Genomic DNA, 13,975 nt, shown 5'->3' on the forward strand with positions numbered 1-13,975 from the left:
GGAGTGTACACTAGAGGTATCTAAAGTAGGCAGATTGTGAAGTCAGTCAGTATGTAATACTGATTTGACACTAGCGGTGTGATTTTCAACCTCAATGCTCCAGCTAATGCCCTCTTTTAAGCTCGCACAGCTGAACACGCATTCAACTGCAGGAAGGACAACTCACCAGGTTTAAAGAGATTCTCAACCACTTTCATGTTTGTTGCTGATTGATTTTTATTGATTTGCTGAGTTAGTAGAAATGTTTGGAGGTTTGTACAGCCACTTAAAGTTGTTGAAGTCTACGGGCAGTGGTGTGGCATGGAATGAAGGCCTTGGTTCTCACTTCAAGGATTCTGGTCATTACTTGCACCCAGTCATGTGTGCTGCAGTTTCTATCCTCCTTGGCCTGCAACATGACAGGAAGAATGAACAAAGGTGATATGGAGCAGGACAAGCTGCTCGAAGAGGAAGGAGTGGGAGGGGGACTGGGTCTCTCAGCAGGAGGCCATATCCACCCAGGGACTTCAGAGAGCAATTCTCCTATCCCAACCTCAGTGAAGAATACTGTGTGTGATACCTTCTTTCCACTAAGAAGATGCTCACGAAAATGTGCTCCCTTTTGCAGGCAGATCTGCAGCCTCACAGCCAGGTGAGAACAGCATCGCCAGTGGCTGCAAAGGTGACCATGTCCATGAACTTCTCTGAGTCAGGCTCCTACCAGGCTGGAGAGACAACATTTCGAACAACTTGCAATTCGACATCTACTGCTGTGTATGTGAGGTCACTAACACTCTATATGCGAGCAGAGCTGTATACATTTCCAGAGAGAATCAGGCAGAGTGAGCACACATTTTTCCCAAGATAGCAGGCTTCCCCATGGTGCAGGGTGCTAGTGACTGCGCACAGGTTGATTTGTGGGTGCCGCACGTAAATTCAGAGATGTATCACAACTGCAAAGGGTTCCATTCCCTCAATGTCCAGCTGATGTGCAACCATACTCAGCGCGTCATGCAGGCAGTCATTATACCTTTATTTGGCACCAGTCCACTGTACCATCAGCATTTGAGCCACCATAACAAACAAAGGGTGGCTACTATGCGACAAGGGCTATCCGCTGACCACATGGTTCATGATTCTGGTGTGCAACCCACGCATGTGTGGGCAGCATGCATATGATGAGAGCCATGCTGCCACATGAAATATCATCGAGCAGACTATTAAGGTGCTTAAGCAATGCTTTGGCTCCCTGGACCACTCTAGCGGAGCCCTGCAGCACTTACCACAGCATGTGTTATGATTCCTTGTAGTCTGCTGCATCCTGCACAACCTCAACATCATGAAGGCACAATCTTTGCCCCCAGGTATACAGCGTGCAAATAAGTAAGTGGAGTAGGAGGGGCAGGAGGAGAGTGAGGAGGCAACCAACACATCCACTTTCTGTCCAGGCTGTTTGTGATTGGCTCATCCGACTTATCAGTGAACGCAACCCCAAATCCCCATTCAGCAATAGTCCCACATGGTACCTTCCCTCTGTTACTAACCATCACAGCATCTTCCTCGACACAATGCTGAAATAAAAGCCACCACAAAACAAAGATTTAAAACTAAATTGGTCAAAACATTCAACATTCCATACAAAAGTCAACTTATCACCTGGTACATTCCCTTAGTGCCTGTCTTCCATGTGCCTTTGTCTTTCCTAGTGCTCTTATGCCACCCCAGTGGCTGTAGCATGGCTGGTGGTCTTGCAGTACAAGCTCATGCAGCTCTTGGCCTAGAAGCTTGGCTTTGGACTGCACCACCTGGGCACGAGCTGCAGCAGCCTGGGCTGGCTGAAAGGCAACAGCAACAGAACTGGCAGACTGGCAGTGGTGAGGGGATGAATAGTGTCATCTTAAGAGAGGACAGCTGACTTGTGCTCCATGGTGCCTTGGCCACTCCCACAGGCAGCTCCTCAGCAATCCTAACAATGTGTTTGGGGACAGATCGCACCTTCTTCATCAAGAAAATTCTCTTCGATTGCTGCGGATTTCAAGCGACGGACGTCTTCTGCCTGCAGGATTTCCCCAGCAGTGGATACTTCGACGTGACGTTCCAGAACGTGGCGGGATGCATCAAGTTCCTGAAGGCGTTCAAGGAGAAAGGGGACCGGGCGCCACTGTCGATCCTCACAGCAGAGCCGCTCTTCACGCTTCCGTCACAACGGGACCGGGTGGTGACGATTCACCTCGACAACCCCCATGTTCCGGTGGTGGATGTACTCACCTTTGTCGCCAGGTACGTCGAAGTGGCCGGCAGCAGCACTGATGTCAAGGACCCCTTTGGGATTTGGACCAGCAAGCGGCAGGTCAAGGTGACCTTGAAGGTCGATCCCAGTGGAGCCATCATCCACCCTCCCTCCAGCTTCGCTATCGGGGGAAGTCGAGGCTTCTTGGTCTACGCTGGGCAGCCCAGAGTTTGCCGCAACTGTGGCAAATCTGGTCACATGGCAGCCAACTGCAGCATGGTTGTTTGCAAGAACTGCAAGGAGGAAGGCCATCAGACCAAGGACTGTAAGCAGACGAAGTGTTGCAACTTGTGCGGTGCGGCAGGCCATCTCTACAAAACCTGCCCCAAACGCTGCCTCAGTTATGCTCAGGCGGTAAGGTCCAAGGAAAGGCCGGGAGAAGGTTCGACGAAGGCGTCCGGTGTTCGAAAGGAGACCAGCAACCTTCTCCGCAGTGAGGAACTTCAACCTGAGAAGGGGAAGGAAGGGGAGGCAGCTGAAACCAGCGACCCAGCACCTACCCAGCGCCTGGAAACCCCTCCTCCACAGACAGAATCAATGGAGGAGGAGGCAGCAGATGGACAAACAGGTCAGTGGCAAGTGGTCCAGAGGAAAACCACAAAGAAAAAACACCCCAAAGCGGAACAGGCCACCACCCAAACCAGTGGCAAGAGGAGGCTATCTTCTGAATCAGACTGCAACAACTCCTCTTCACTAGACGGGGGAATGCTGGAACGACAGCCCCTTCAAAAGAGGCGGCAGAACTCCGAGATGGATGATAAAGCATCCCAGCCCCTGGGCACTGGAAGCTGTGATGGGCCCGGCGTGCCCCAACCCCAATGCGCCACACGTAATGACGTGGCCAACGCATCTCATCTCCGGGACACCAGGAGCAAAGACACGTCTGGCGCACCTCAGCTCCGGGAAGCCGGGAGCAGTGATGTTTTCGAGGAGGAACAGATGGAAGCAGCTGAGGACAACCCAATCCTCTCTGCCTACAAGACCCCCCCGATGTCACCTGAGTGGAACAAACACTGCATGAAAAAGCAGGAGGGGTTTCTGAGCCCAACCAACGTGAAACTGCTTGCGCACACGATGGGTATGCAGGAACATCCCGAAGGACTGGGACTAGCAAGGACAAATGGTATGGGAAGCAACAAATAACTTTTAAAAAATGGCTGTAAGAATTGCTTCCCTTAATGTGCGGAGCATTAAATCTACTACGCGATGTGTTTCAACCTTGGATTACGTTGCCAAGGTCAAAGCTGACCTACTGTTTCTGCAGGAGTGTGGAATACCACACCTCAGCACCTACAGGCAGTGGTCGCGATGGGGGTCCCAAGGGCCATCGATCTGGTCGGGGGGTAATGATTGCCGTTCCTCCGGCCTGGGTATTCTGCTGCGGGGAGGTAACTTCACCATCTCCGAAGTTAAGGAGGTGGTGGGCGGTCGCCTCCTCGTAGCAGACGTGATGTACAACAACGCTCCGCTCCGGTTGATCAGCGTATACGCCCTGGTACAACGCAGCGAGCGGCTGACCGTCTTCCAGCAGCTCCCACTGCTGCTGGCGACGTCCAGGCCGGTCATCCTAGGCGGTGACTTCAACTGCATCATCAATGCGGCTGGACGATCCGGCAGTGACGACAGCAAACTGGACGCGACGTCCAGATTCCTAATGGAAACAGTTAAAGATACCAAACTGCACGACGTCTTCAGCAAACCTGCAGACGGAGTGCAGCGCAGATACACATGGTCAAGATCGGACGGGTCTGCCCGTTCCAGGATTGACTTCCTGTTTGTGTCCCGTGCTGTCACGGTCGGATCCACCGACGTTAAGCCGGTGTTCTTCTCCGACCACTGCCTGTTACTGGCCGACTGTCACTTACAGGACGACCAGCGGGTTGGCAGAGGGACGTGGAAGCTCAATGCTACACTGCTGTACCCAGAGAATGTTGAGGAACTCAAAAGGGATTACAAAGGTTGGAGGACCGTGAAACCCCTCTTTGAGTCTCCAGTTCACTGGTGGGAAGCGATCAAGGAGAATATCAAGAGGTTCTTCATCCACAAAGGTGTTCAGAGGGCGAGAGAGAGACAGAGGGAAATGTCCCGACTCCAGAAAAGTATGCAAAATCTACTCCGATTGCAGTCAATGGGGGTCGAGGTCAAGGAGGACCTCCAAGAGGTGAAGAGCCAGCAGACCTCGCTCTTTGCCAAGGAGGCCTCCAAGATCATCTTCCGGTCCAGAGTCCGCTCCATCGAGCAGGATGAGACGTGCTCGCGTTACTTCTTCCAAAAGGTACACAGAGAGAGCTCTGTTATCAGCAGCCTAAAGGAAGAAGATGGCTCGGTAACGTCTTCGCAGTCCGACATACTAAGGATCAGCAAATCCTTTTAGGCTGGGCTGTATGACGCGAAGCCCACAGACAGCAGAGCCTCCCAGTCCTTCCTGTCATCTATCACAGAGGTCTTAGATGACAGCAGGAGGGAGAGACTGGACAAGCCGCTAACTCTGGACGAGCTGACAAAGGCCGTCGAGTCCTTCGAGACGAGTAAAACTCCCGGGAGCGACGGCTTACCGGTCGCGTTGTATTCGGCCCTGTGGGACTGGGTCGGCCCGGACCTGCTGGAAGTATATGAGAGTATGCTCCTGGCCGGCAGCATGGCAGAATCCATGAGGAAAGGCATCATCACCCTCATTTACAAGCGGAAGGGGGAGAGGGCAGAAATCAGAAATTGGCAGCCCATCTCACTGCTTAATGTTGACTACAAGATTCTGTCCAAAGTCATAGCCAGTCGAGTCAAATCTGCTCTGGAGTTGGTGATTCACCCCGATCAGACCTGTACTGTACCCGGCAGGAAGATCTCTGATAGTCTTGCGCTACTCAGGGATACGATCGCCTACGTACGGGACAGGAGGGTGCACACCTGCCTCATCAGCCTGGACCAGGAGAAGGCTTTTGACAGGATATCACACACCTACATGATGGACGTGCTTTCCAAAATGGGGTTTGGGGAGGGAATCTGCAATTGGATCCAACTGCTCTACACAAACATCAGTAGCGCAGTCTCAATCAACGGGTGGGAATCGGAAAGTTTCCCGATCAAATCTGGAGTCAAACAGGGCTGTCCTCTGTCCCCGGTCTTGTTTTTTTGCTGTATTGAACCCTTTGCTGAGTCTATTAGGAAGGATGCGAGCATAGGAGGGGTGACAATCCCAGGCAGCGGAGGCACTCAGGTTAAAACCTCCCTGTACATGGATGACGTCGCCGTCTTCTGCTCGGATCCGCTGTCCGTGCGCAGACTGATGAGCATCTGCGACCAGTTCGGGAGCCAAAGTTAACCACGGCAAGAGCGAGGCCATGTTCTTTGGGAACTGGGCTGACCGATCCTTTGTCCCCTTCCCCGTCAGGTCAGATTACCTGAAGGTGCTGGGGATATGGTTCGGAAGGGCCGGGGCGTGCACCAAAACATGGGAGGAGCGAGTAGCCAAGGTACGACAAAAGTTGGGCATGTGGGGGCAGCGATCTCTCTCCATTGTGGGTAAGAACCTGGTCACCTGGTGCGAGGCGCTCACGTTGTTGCTCTACGTGGCGCAGGTCTGGCCCATACCCCACTCCTGCGCTGTGGCAGTCACCCGAGCCATTTTCCGCTTCATCTGGGGATCTAAAATGGACCGGGTCTGGAGGGACATGATGTTCAAACCTCTGGACAAGGGCGGGAAAAATGTACCCAACGTGGCCCTCATCTTGATGACCACCTTCGTGTGCGGCTGCATCAAGCTGTGTGTAGACCTCCAGTACGCAAACTCCAAGTGTCACTACGTGCTGAGGTTCTATCTGTCCCCGGTGTTGCGAAGGATGGGCTTGGTCACATTGCCGCGGAACGCTCCATGCAGTTGGGCCGTGCCGTACCACCTATCCTTCGTGGAGCAGTTTCTGCGGGAAAACACCTTTGACCACCGGTCCATCAGGCAGTGGTCTGCACCGAATGTCCTCAAGGCCCTATGGGAAAAGGAGACGGTGGATGCTGTCGGATGGTTCCCCGAGCAGACCGTCAAAGTCATTTGGCGGAATGCCTCATCACCAGAACTTTCAAACCAGCACCAAGACGTAGCTTGGCTGGTGGTGAGAAGGGCCCTCCCTGTCAGATCCTTCATGCACACCCGAAGTCTCGCCCCCTCCGCGCAATGCCCCCACGGTGGCTGGAATGTGTCTTTGCAAAGCAGGTGTGGAAAGAGATGCAGTGGTTTTTGTTGAGGTTCATCCCAAGCAGCTCTGTAACACAGGAGTCTGTGCTCTATGGGCTGTTCCCAGGGACGCACACCGAGACAAACATCAACTGCTGCTGGAGGACTATCAATTCGGTGAAAGACGCCCTTTGGTCTGCCCGAATCTTGCTGGTCTTCCAGCGCAAAGAGTTGTCCACCACCGAAGGTTGCAGACTGGCACATTCCAAGGTCCAGGACTACGTGCTGAGGGACGCACTAAAGCTTGGGGCAGCCGCAGCAAAGGCTCAATGGGGAAAGACCACAGTGTAAGGTCCCCCCACCAAGCTGAACTGAGGGGCTGGATCCATGGGAAACCCCTCGAACTGTATCGGAGAAATTTTGTGTGCTGTAAATGTAAAAATGTAAATGGCATGACAATGAAATGGAAGGGTTGTGAGGCAACTCATGATTGTATAGAAGGTAACTGATTACCTTTGCACTGTCTGTATTCTTTGACTTGATGCTGTTTGAAACTGTTTGGGAATGTAATTTTTACAGATTTTTATGAATAAAGTATATTTTGGAAATTAAAAAAATCGTATTGCTGGACTGCTGTGAGACCCTGCATGTGCCTTTGAACACTGGTATCCACAGCCATGATGGCAGCAGTCTGAATGAATGTGGCAGGAAGCTGCAGTCGCATGACAACCAAGCTGAACTTGCAGTCTAAGCTTCTGCTGCAGCACTCAGACATTGGGTGACTTCTGTTTGTGCTGCAATGGAAGCTGAGACATCGGTGATCAGATGCTGCATCACGGTTGGAGCAACAAGTGTGGTACTGGAGTTGGCCACCACTTCCTCACTGGAAAGGATGGGCGACAGGGTCTACGCGAAGGCATGTGCAAATTGGTGTCAGACTCCTCCATGCTCTTTGACAGTGACCACAGGCTTTATGGCAAGCCAGCCAATGGAACATCTATGTGCATAGCTGTCAGCCTTTTTCTGTGTGCTGCCCCATCAAACGCCACATATGACAGCTCTGCAGCACAGGTCATGTGCGACCTTACCCTCTGGAAAGCTGGCATCTGTGCTGCCCTTTTGCCCTGCCCTGGCTGCAAGACACTTCTGCCCAGTGTTTCACCACATGCAGATCCCATCTCTATGTTACCTTTGAAGTACGACCAGAATCAGCATCTAAGCTGGTGGCTGCGAGTGTCAAAGTGAGTGATGGTCTTTCTTCATCATTAGTCTGATCTTCACTTCTTGTCCCTACACCGCTGCCTGGCCAGATTGCAGTTCTTGGGTATCTGAAAAGAGAAAGGCACAAAGTTGGGGTTGTGGTGAGAGGAGGGGGAGGAGAAAGCAAGAGACACATGCTTACACCATCTGAAGCTTGTAAATCAGAAGAGATTGTGGGATGAGGGGGAAATGAGATGTGAGAAGGAGTATTAGGCATACCTTCATCTTCAATTCTTTCAACCCCCCCCCCCCCCCCCCCCCCACTGTTTCTCACACCTTCAGTCATTGCCACTCCAATTATGGCTAGCACTGTCTCCTCCATCAGGGTGAAGACATGAACCCGTGCCAGTCCCCTTCTGGTTAGGTGCTGCTGTCTGAGGTTGTCTGCCAACTTGTCCTGCAAGAGAGAGGGAAGTGTAATGACTGGTGTAATGTGTTTGGTTGATGTGCCTGGCACAGTTGAATAGCTGCCAGTGTGGGTCTGAAGCTTGCAGAAGTGCTATGTGTCTGAGGGTGAGGTCAAGCTGTCAATATGAAGGAAAAGTCATGTTTGAAAGAGATTGTTGGTAGATGAATGAAGGGATGGCAGTGTGTGAGGCTAGTGGTTCATTTGTCAGGATATGGCATTTGAAGATGAATTCACAGACTTTGACCACTCATATTGCTCGTTGAACTTTTTGAGACACTTCTTTCAGACCCTTGGTGCTGCATTGTAGACGCTGACATTGATGGCTATCTGTTCCCAATGCCTTGGCATTGTCTCTCTGGAGGCTCTCCTGGTCCCCTGTGGATAGAGGACCGCTCTCTTCCTGTCCACCTCCTGCACCAAGGCCTCCAGCACTGCGTCAGAGAATCTTGGAGCAGTTCTGTGCTCTATTACGCTATTTTTCAGTGTTCTTCCTGCTCAGACACTCTTTCCCACCCACTTCCAGTACCTTCTCCAGTCAAGGTGCACCTCCCTTTTAAGAGGTACTGGCTGGCTTTAATTAGTGCAGGCTAGCTTTAAGTGGTACTAGCCTCTCATGATTTCACACCCCCTGCTCAGATCTGCAGACACTCAGCAGTGCTGGCTGTATGCTACAATCATGGTCCTGAGCAGGCAGCATGAAATTTGAACGCTGCCTGCATTGAAAGGAACAGGTGTGGGTTAACTGCGCTTTGCGATCCCCACACCCGTTTTCGGGACATTGAATTTTGCAGCAATAACCTTCTGATAGGACCTGTTGCTTAATCTTGCGTGCAACTTGCATGGGTTTCAATCTACAAAAGCAAAATACTGTGGATGCTGGTAATCTGAAATAAAAACAGAAAATGCTGGAAATACTTAACAAGTCTGGCAGCATCCGTGGAGAGAGAAACAGAGTTAATGTTTTGGGTCGATGACCTTTCATCAAAACTCAGTTTTCAATCTACTTTGTTCTGGTAAAAGAAGGTTGCCCTGAAAGTCCATGAATCTCAAGCTGCAAGTGTTGCCTCTCCCCCTTATGACTTCAGTTCTATCCCACATGGAGAAGAAGCACTCTAGCTCCTGAGAATCCACAGCAAATCAATTGCAGGCAGAGACAAAGGAGGGCCGATCACTTATTGGTGGGCCTGGACCATCTGCTGCTCCACAATCACATATGTGGACAGCACAGGGAAACTTGTAAGAAAACCTTTTGTGTTCTTTCAATTCAGCATACCTCAGTTTGCCACCCATTGTAACTGCTCTTTTTTTCTCTAGATGTAACACCAGAAGAATCCAGAGAGGAGGAGGGAGAAATTCTGCCTGATCCCTCTGCTCCAAGTTATATTATCTGATCTTCACTCAGACCATCAATCACTCGCTTTTCTTGTGCCCACCAGCCCAGAGACAGAGCGAAATCCACATGGGGACAGGTAGATTGTATCATAGTATGACAGATCTCCCAACCTTTTCTGCTCTAAGGAGAATAACCCCAGCTTTTCCAAGTTCTCCACATAACTGAAGCCACTCATCCTGGAACCATTCTAGTAAATCTCTTCTGCACCTTCTCAAAGGCCTTGACATCCTTCCTGAAGTGTGGTGCCCAGAATTGAACATGATACTCCAGCTGAGGTCTAACCAGTGCTTTATAAAGTTTAATCATAACTGCCTTGCTTTTGAACTCTACTCCTCTATTAATAAAGTCAAGGATCTCAAATGCATTTGAACTGTCTTCTCAACTTGTCCTGAGTACGTGCGCCCCTAGTTCTCTCCGTTCTTGCGGCCCCTTTAAAATCATGCCATTTAGTACCGAGGTACCAATAGTACCGATTTAGTACCATTATTACTGGGTGAAGCACCAAGTACAAGGGAGTGAGGAGTGATAGCACAAATCTTTTGGGTTCAGCCAAGTTTCGGCGGATGTCAGCCCCTCATGAAGAGCCTTCTGACTTCAATATCAGGGGTCCTGCTCTGAATAGAAGATTATTGAACAAACCTCAGAATCCTACAAAGGTATTGAGGCCAACCTCAACTGATGCAAGGCAGATGGCATAGGTCACGGTGGAGTCCAATGCCATCCATTGTGGCCTGCATATGTAATTGGAAGGAGGCAAGCGCAGGTTGCTCAGGCAATTAAAATAGAGGCCCAACCTGCTACAGAGTCATCTGTGAGATATCTGCACTCATCTAATTCTGACCTCTTGACCATGCCCAATTTTAATTGCTCCACCATTGCAGCTGCCTAGGCCCTAAGGCCTGGAATTACCTCCCTAATCCTCTCAGTCTCTCGAATTCTTATTCCTCCTTTAAGATCCTCCTTAAAACCTACCTCTTCAACCAAGCTTCTGTCATCTATTCTATTATCGCTTTACATGGCTTGGTGTCGAATATAATATGCTCCTATGCAGTACCTTGGGATATTTTATTATATTGAAGGTGCTATGTAAATACAAGTTGTTGTTGTTGCCCAAGAAGTGAGCCACCTCAGTCCCAACATGCACTACACTGTTTTTGAAATGCATTTACCGTTGTTATATAAGCAAATATGACAGTCAATTTGCACATAGCAAGTGAGATGCATGATCAGCAAATCTGCTTTCATGGTTTTGGTTGAAAGAGGAATATTAGCCAGGACACTGAGACCACTCCCTCCTCTTCTTTAAATAGTATCATGGAATCTTTTGCATCTACCTTAATAGGCAAATGGAGATTATATTTAATGCCTCATCCAAAAGAAATGACCCCTCATCACTTTACTAATACATCAACCTCGATTACATGCTCAAATCCTGGACGGGGATTTGAACCCACAACCGCTGGCCTCAGAGGCTATTAATTGAGTCAATATCTTGCTACTAGCTACCTTATCTAATCCTCAGGCTTTTCCAATGATTACATTTGATTTAAGATGCTAACTTTAAACTGCAGGAGTAACTCATCACCACCAAGAATGACTTGATCCAATTTTTTTCAGCCCTCTGTGTGGCAAAACATCTGGCTTCACCTCATTCCCCTGACAATACAGCTGAGGTTTTGAACCTGGCACTTGCTGAAATAATGGGAAGTAACAAAGGGCGTTGCGCCTCCACTTTATGCTAACAGTTACACATTGAGGATCATGAAGTATTAATATTCATTGGCATGCATGTGTGAATGTCTACACAAAGTTGAATATTCCATTGTCTTGCTGCAATATCAACCTGTGTTTCAGCAAAATTAAACTGTAAAACAAAAAACCCAAGTATTATTTATAAAAAGCAATGTATTTTTCTTGAACTGTGTCCTAGATAACACCTTTTCAACAAATTTTTGAGATCATATAGATCACTTCATCCATTCTTCACTTGAAGGGACATTTGTAATTTAAAAAAGACTCTAATTGGGTAGGAATTAAATATCGTACAATATCCAACTGATTTTTACAACTCGAAATAAATGTTTACCAGCAAGGGAGTAAAACAATCTTACCCTAGAAAGAAAGTGAAGGCAACAAATCTCTGATAATTTTCTGCAATCCGAGTTAAAAAAGAATTAAGACTCTCCCAAAACCATACGTGCTGCACACACCAACGTAGAAGCAGTCCTAATGAAAACTTTGGCTTATAATGATATGTTTTACACTTCCATGGGGATGTTATCAACTCTCTTTGAGCCACCTAAAATGACTGCAGAAGAAAAAAAGAGGTTTAATCATTCTCCCAGTGCCTTTACCACCTGTTAAACGATTGACCATTGATTGAGAGGCTTATTGCACCACTGCACTACATGAAGAAAAGCAGTCTCAAACTATTGAGGCAGCACAGATCTGGGCAGCTTGCCACCCATACACGTCTCCAAGGTGACAACTTCAGCCCTGTGGCAATTTTCTCAAACAATCTTAACTTTTGTCAAAGTCCAATTCGTATCAGGTATAAATTTTATCTCAATGTCTAACATGTTTGACATCAGCTGCCTTATGCCTTTCAAGTCATCAGTATTTGTCAGTCCTTGGCAATTTTTGGGAGGTCCAAAAGCAGTTCATTATTAAGCTGGCTCTCTTTCCACATATCTGTGTCTGAGGTCAATTTTTAAATAAACAATGTAACATTTTTAGTTGTAATTTATTTCTTTTCTCATTTTTTTCAATTTGTCAATGCACCTTCCCTCACCAACTGGATGGGCAGGAGAACTTTTCCCAGACCTCCATTATTGCTGCATTATTACTGGCTTCAAGACATGTCAAATGTGATGTGGAGCAACTAGCCCTCTTATTTTGTTTTCTGCCAATGCAGAAGTATCTGACCTCTGTCCCAAAGGTCAAGAACTCACTTCTCTGGGAATTGTGGTTCACCTAAATGACCATTCATATGTGGGCCTAATTAGTGAGTTTTGGCAGAAGTTATCTGCTACAGCAGTCAAGTCCAATCCTATTCTCAATCAGTCTCCACACACATGTTTACTTTCCAGGAGGAGTCATTGAAGAGCAATGGCGAATGGGCCCAGTAACATTAAGGCTAATTGTTATACCCCTACTGCTGCCTCAGCTGAGACAAGGTAGCTCAACACAGACTTAGGCTTTTCCTCAACAGTGTGGCTCAGTTTCAAACTGGATAATCTAATTACTGACTGAACATCCCAATGCCATGGGGACCTTCTGTATGAAGGAAAGAATTGCATTGAAGATCTACATGTGATGGAAAATCTAGGACTAAATTGAGTTCCTGGGGCAAATAGACATAGATACTGAAATTTCTATGTATCACCATGTCTCATGGTACTCTTTCATTCATTCTATCCAGTAGTGCTGAATAATATTTGTGATCTGATTCTAATGCAGGTCTGGATGCATTTTCACCAGAATCTTTTGGAATTCCTGAAATTATTGAAGTGCATAAATGATAAGGCTCATTGGGGGTGAAGTAAAAAAAAATGTTTTAAATTATTTTTATTAGATTAGTCAACTTGACAGCTGCATTATCTTTGAAGCATTATCTTTCATGGCAACTAGACACTACATTGAATCTGTAATCCCCCTTATTGGCGATGTACAAAAGAGGATTTGTGGTAAGATAAGCAGAGTGAAGGAAGAAAAAATAGAGCCTGTTTTCTGAATTTGGATAATTGTTAATGCAGTCTTACAATCCACTGTGAAAGAATCAAATATGGGAGTAAGGTTCTCTCTGTTTGCTATGTGTGTTGACATCATAAACAAGTTTAAAGAATGTACTTCCAATTTTGCTATAATGAGCAAACTGAGGAAACTTTCCGCAGGCATAAAAGTATGTTTACATATTCATATTTTCTAATGTGGGTTCAAGGTAGTTTTAGTTGTTTCCAGCAGTTTACAAAATGCACCAGTTAACCAATTATTAGAGGTTGGATCAATCAAATTAAATAACAAACTAGTTCTGGGTATTACAAAAGCCTAATAACATCTACTCAGAACAGTCCAGATGGGGCCAATTTTCAATAACACCACAATACTTAAGTGTATATAACATGGGCAGTTTTATTTGTAAATGTCAAAGTATCTCCAATGTACAATCACTCTCCATTTTGATGCAAAATTTATACAGGACAGTTTCAGTAGAATTTCAGAGTTTTACAATGTTTCTAATAAAACTTTTGGCATTACTTTACCTATCTACACTGGAAACTATGTACACTCAGGAAATTTTGGAGTTTATAACAAGTCAGTTCTTAATTATGAAATTTGCTATGACATTATGCAAGCAAATGTCCCCCAAAATAAAAGAGCACTGAATGTGAGAAGACCTTCCAAATGTTCTGCAACTTCCACCTAAAGGAAAAATAGTTATTGTAAGATACCCTATGTTTATATACATATATACGTAGG

The 13,975-nt window shown here is 47.4% G+C and overlaps 1 protein-coding gene across 1 annotated transcript in view; it reads right to left on the reverse strand.

The window, feature by feature from the left end:
• LOC137372761 (dynein light chain Tctex-type protein 2B) overlaps window positions 1–11,797 on the reverse strand; it is a 31,526-nt gene extending 19,729 nt beyond the window's left edge. The window contains exons 1-2 of the mRNA XM_068036970.1: window positions 11,608–11,797; window positions 7,624–7,762 (exon numbers count right to left, since the gene is read on the reverse strand). The gene's annotated coding sequence lies outside the window, so the exon portion shown is untranslated. The remainder of the gene's footprint in view (window positions 1–7,623; window positions 7,763–11,607) is intronic.
• Window positions 11,798–13,975: the final 2,178 nt, after the last annotated feature.

The sequence above is a fragment of the Heterodontus francisci genome, chromosome 8 (assembly GCF_036365525.1).
Source record: "Heterodontus francisci isolate sHetFra1 chromosome 8, sHetFra1.hap1, whole genome shotgun sequence".
NCBI lineage: Eukaryota > Metazoa > Chordata > Chondrichthyes > Heterodontiformes > Heterodontidae > Heterodontus > Heterodontus francisci.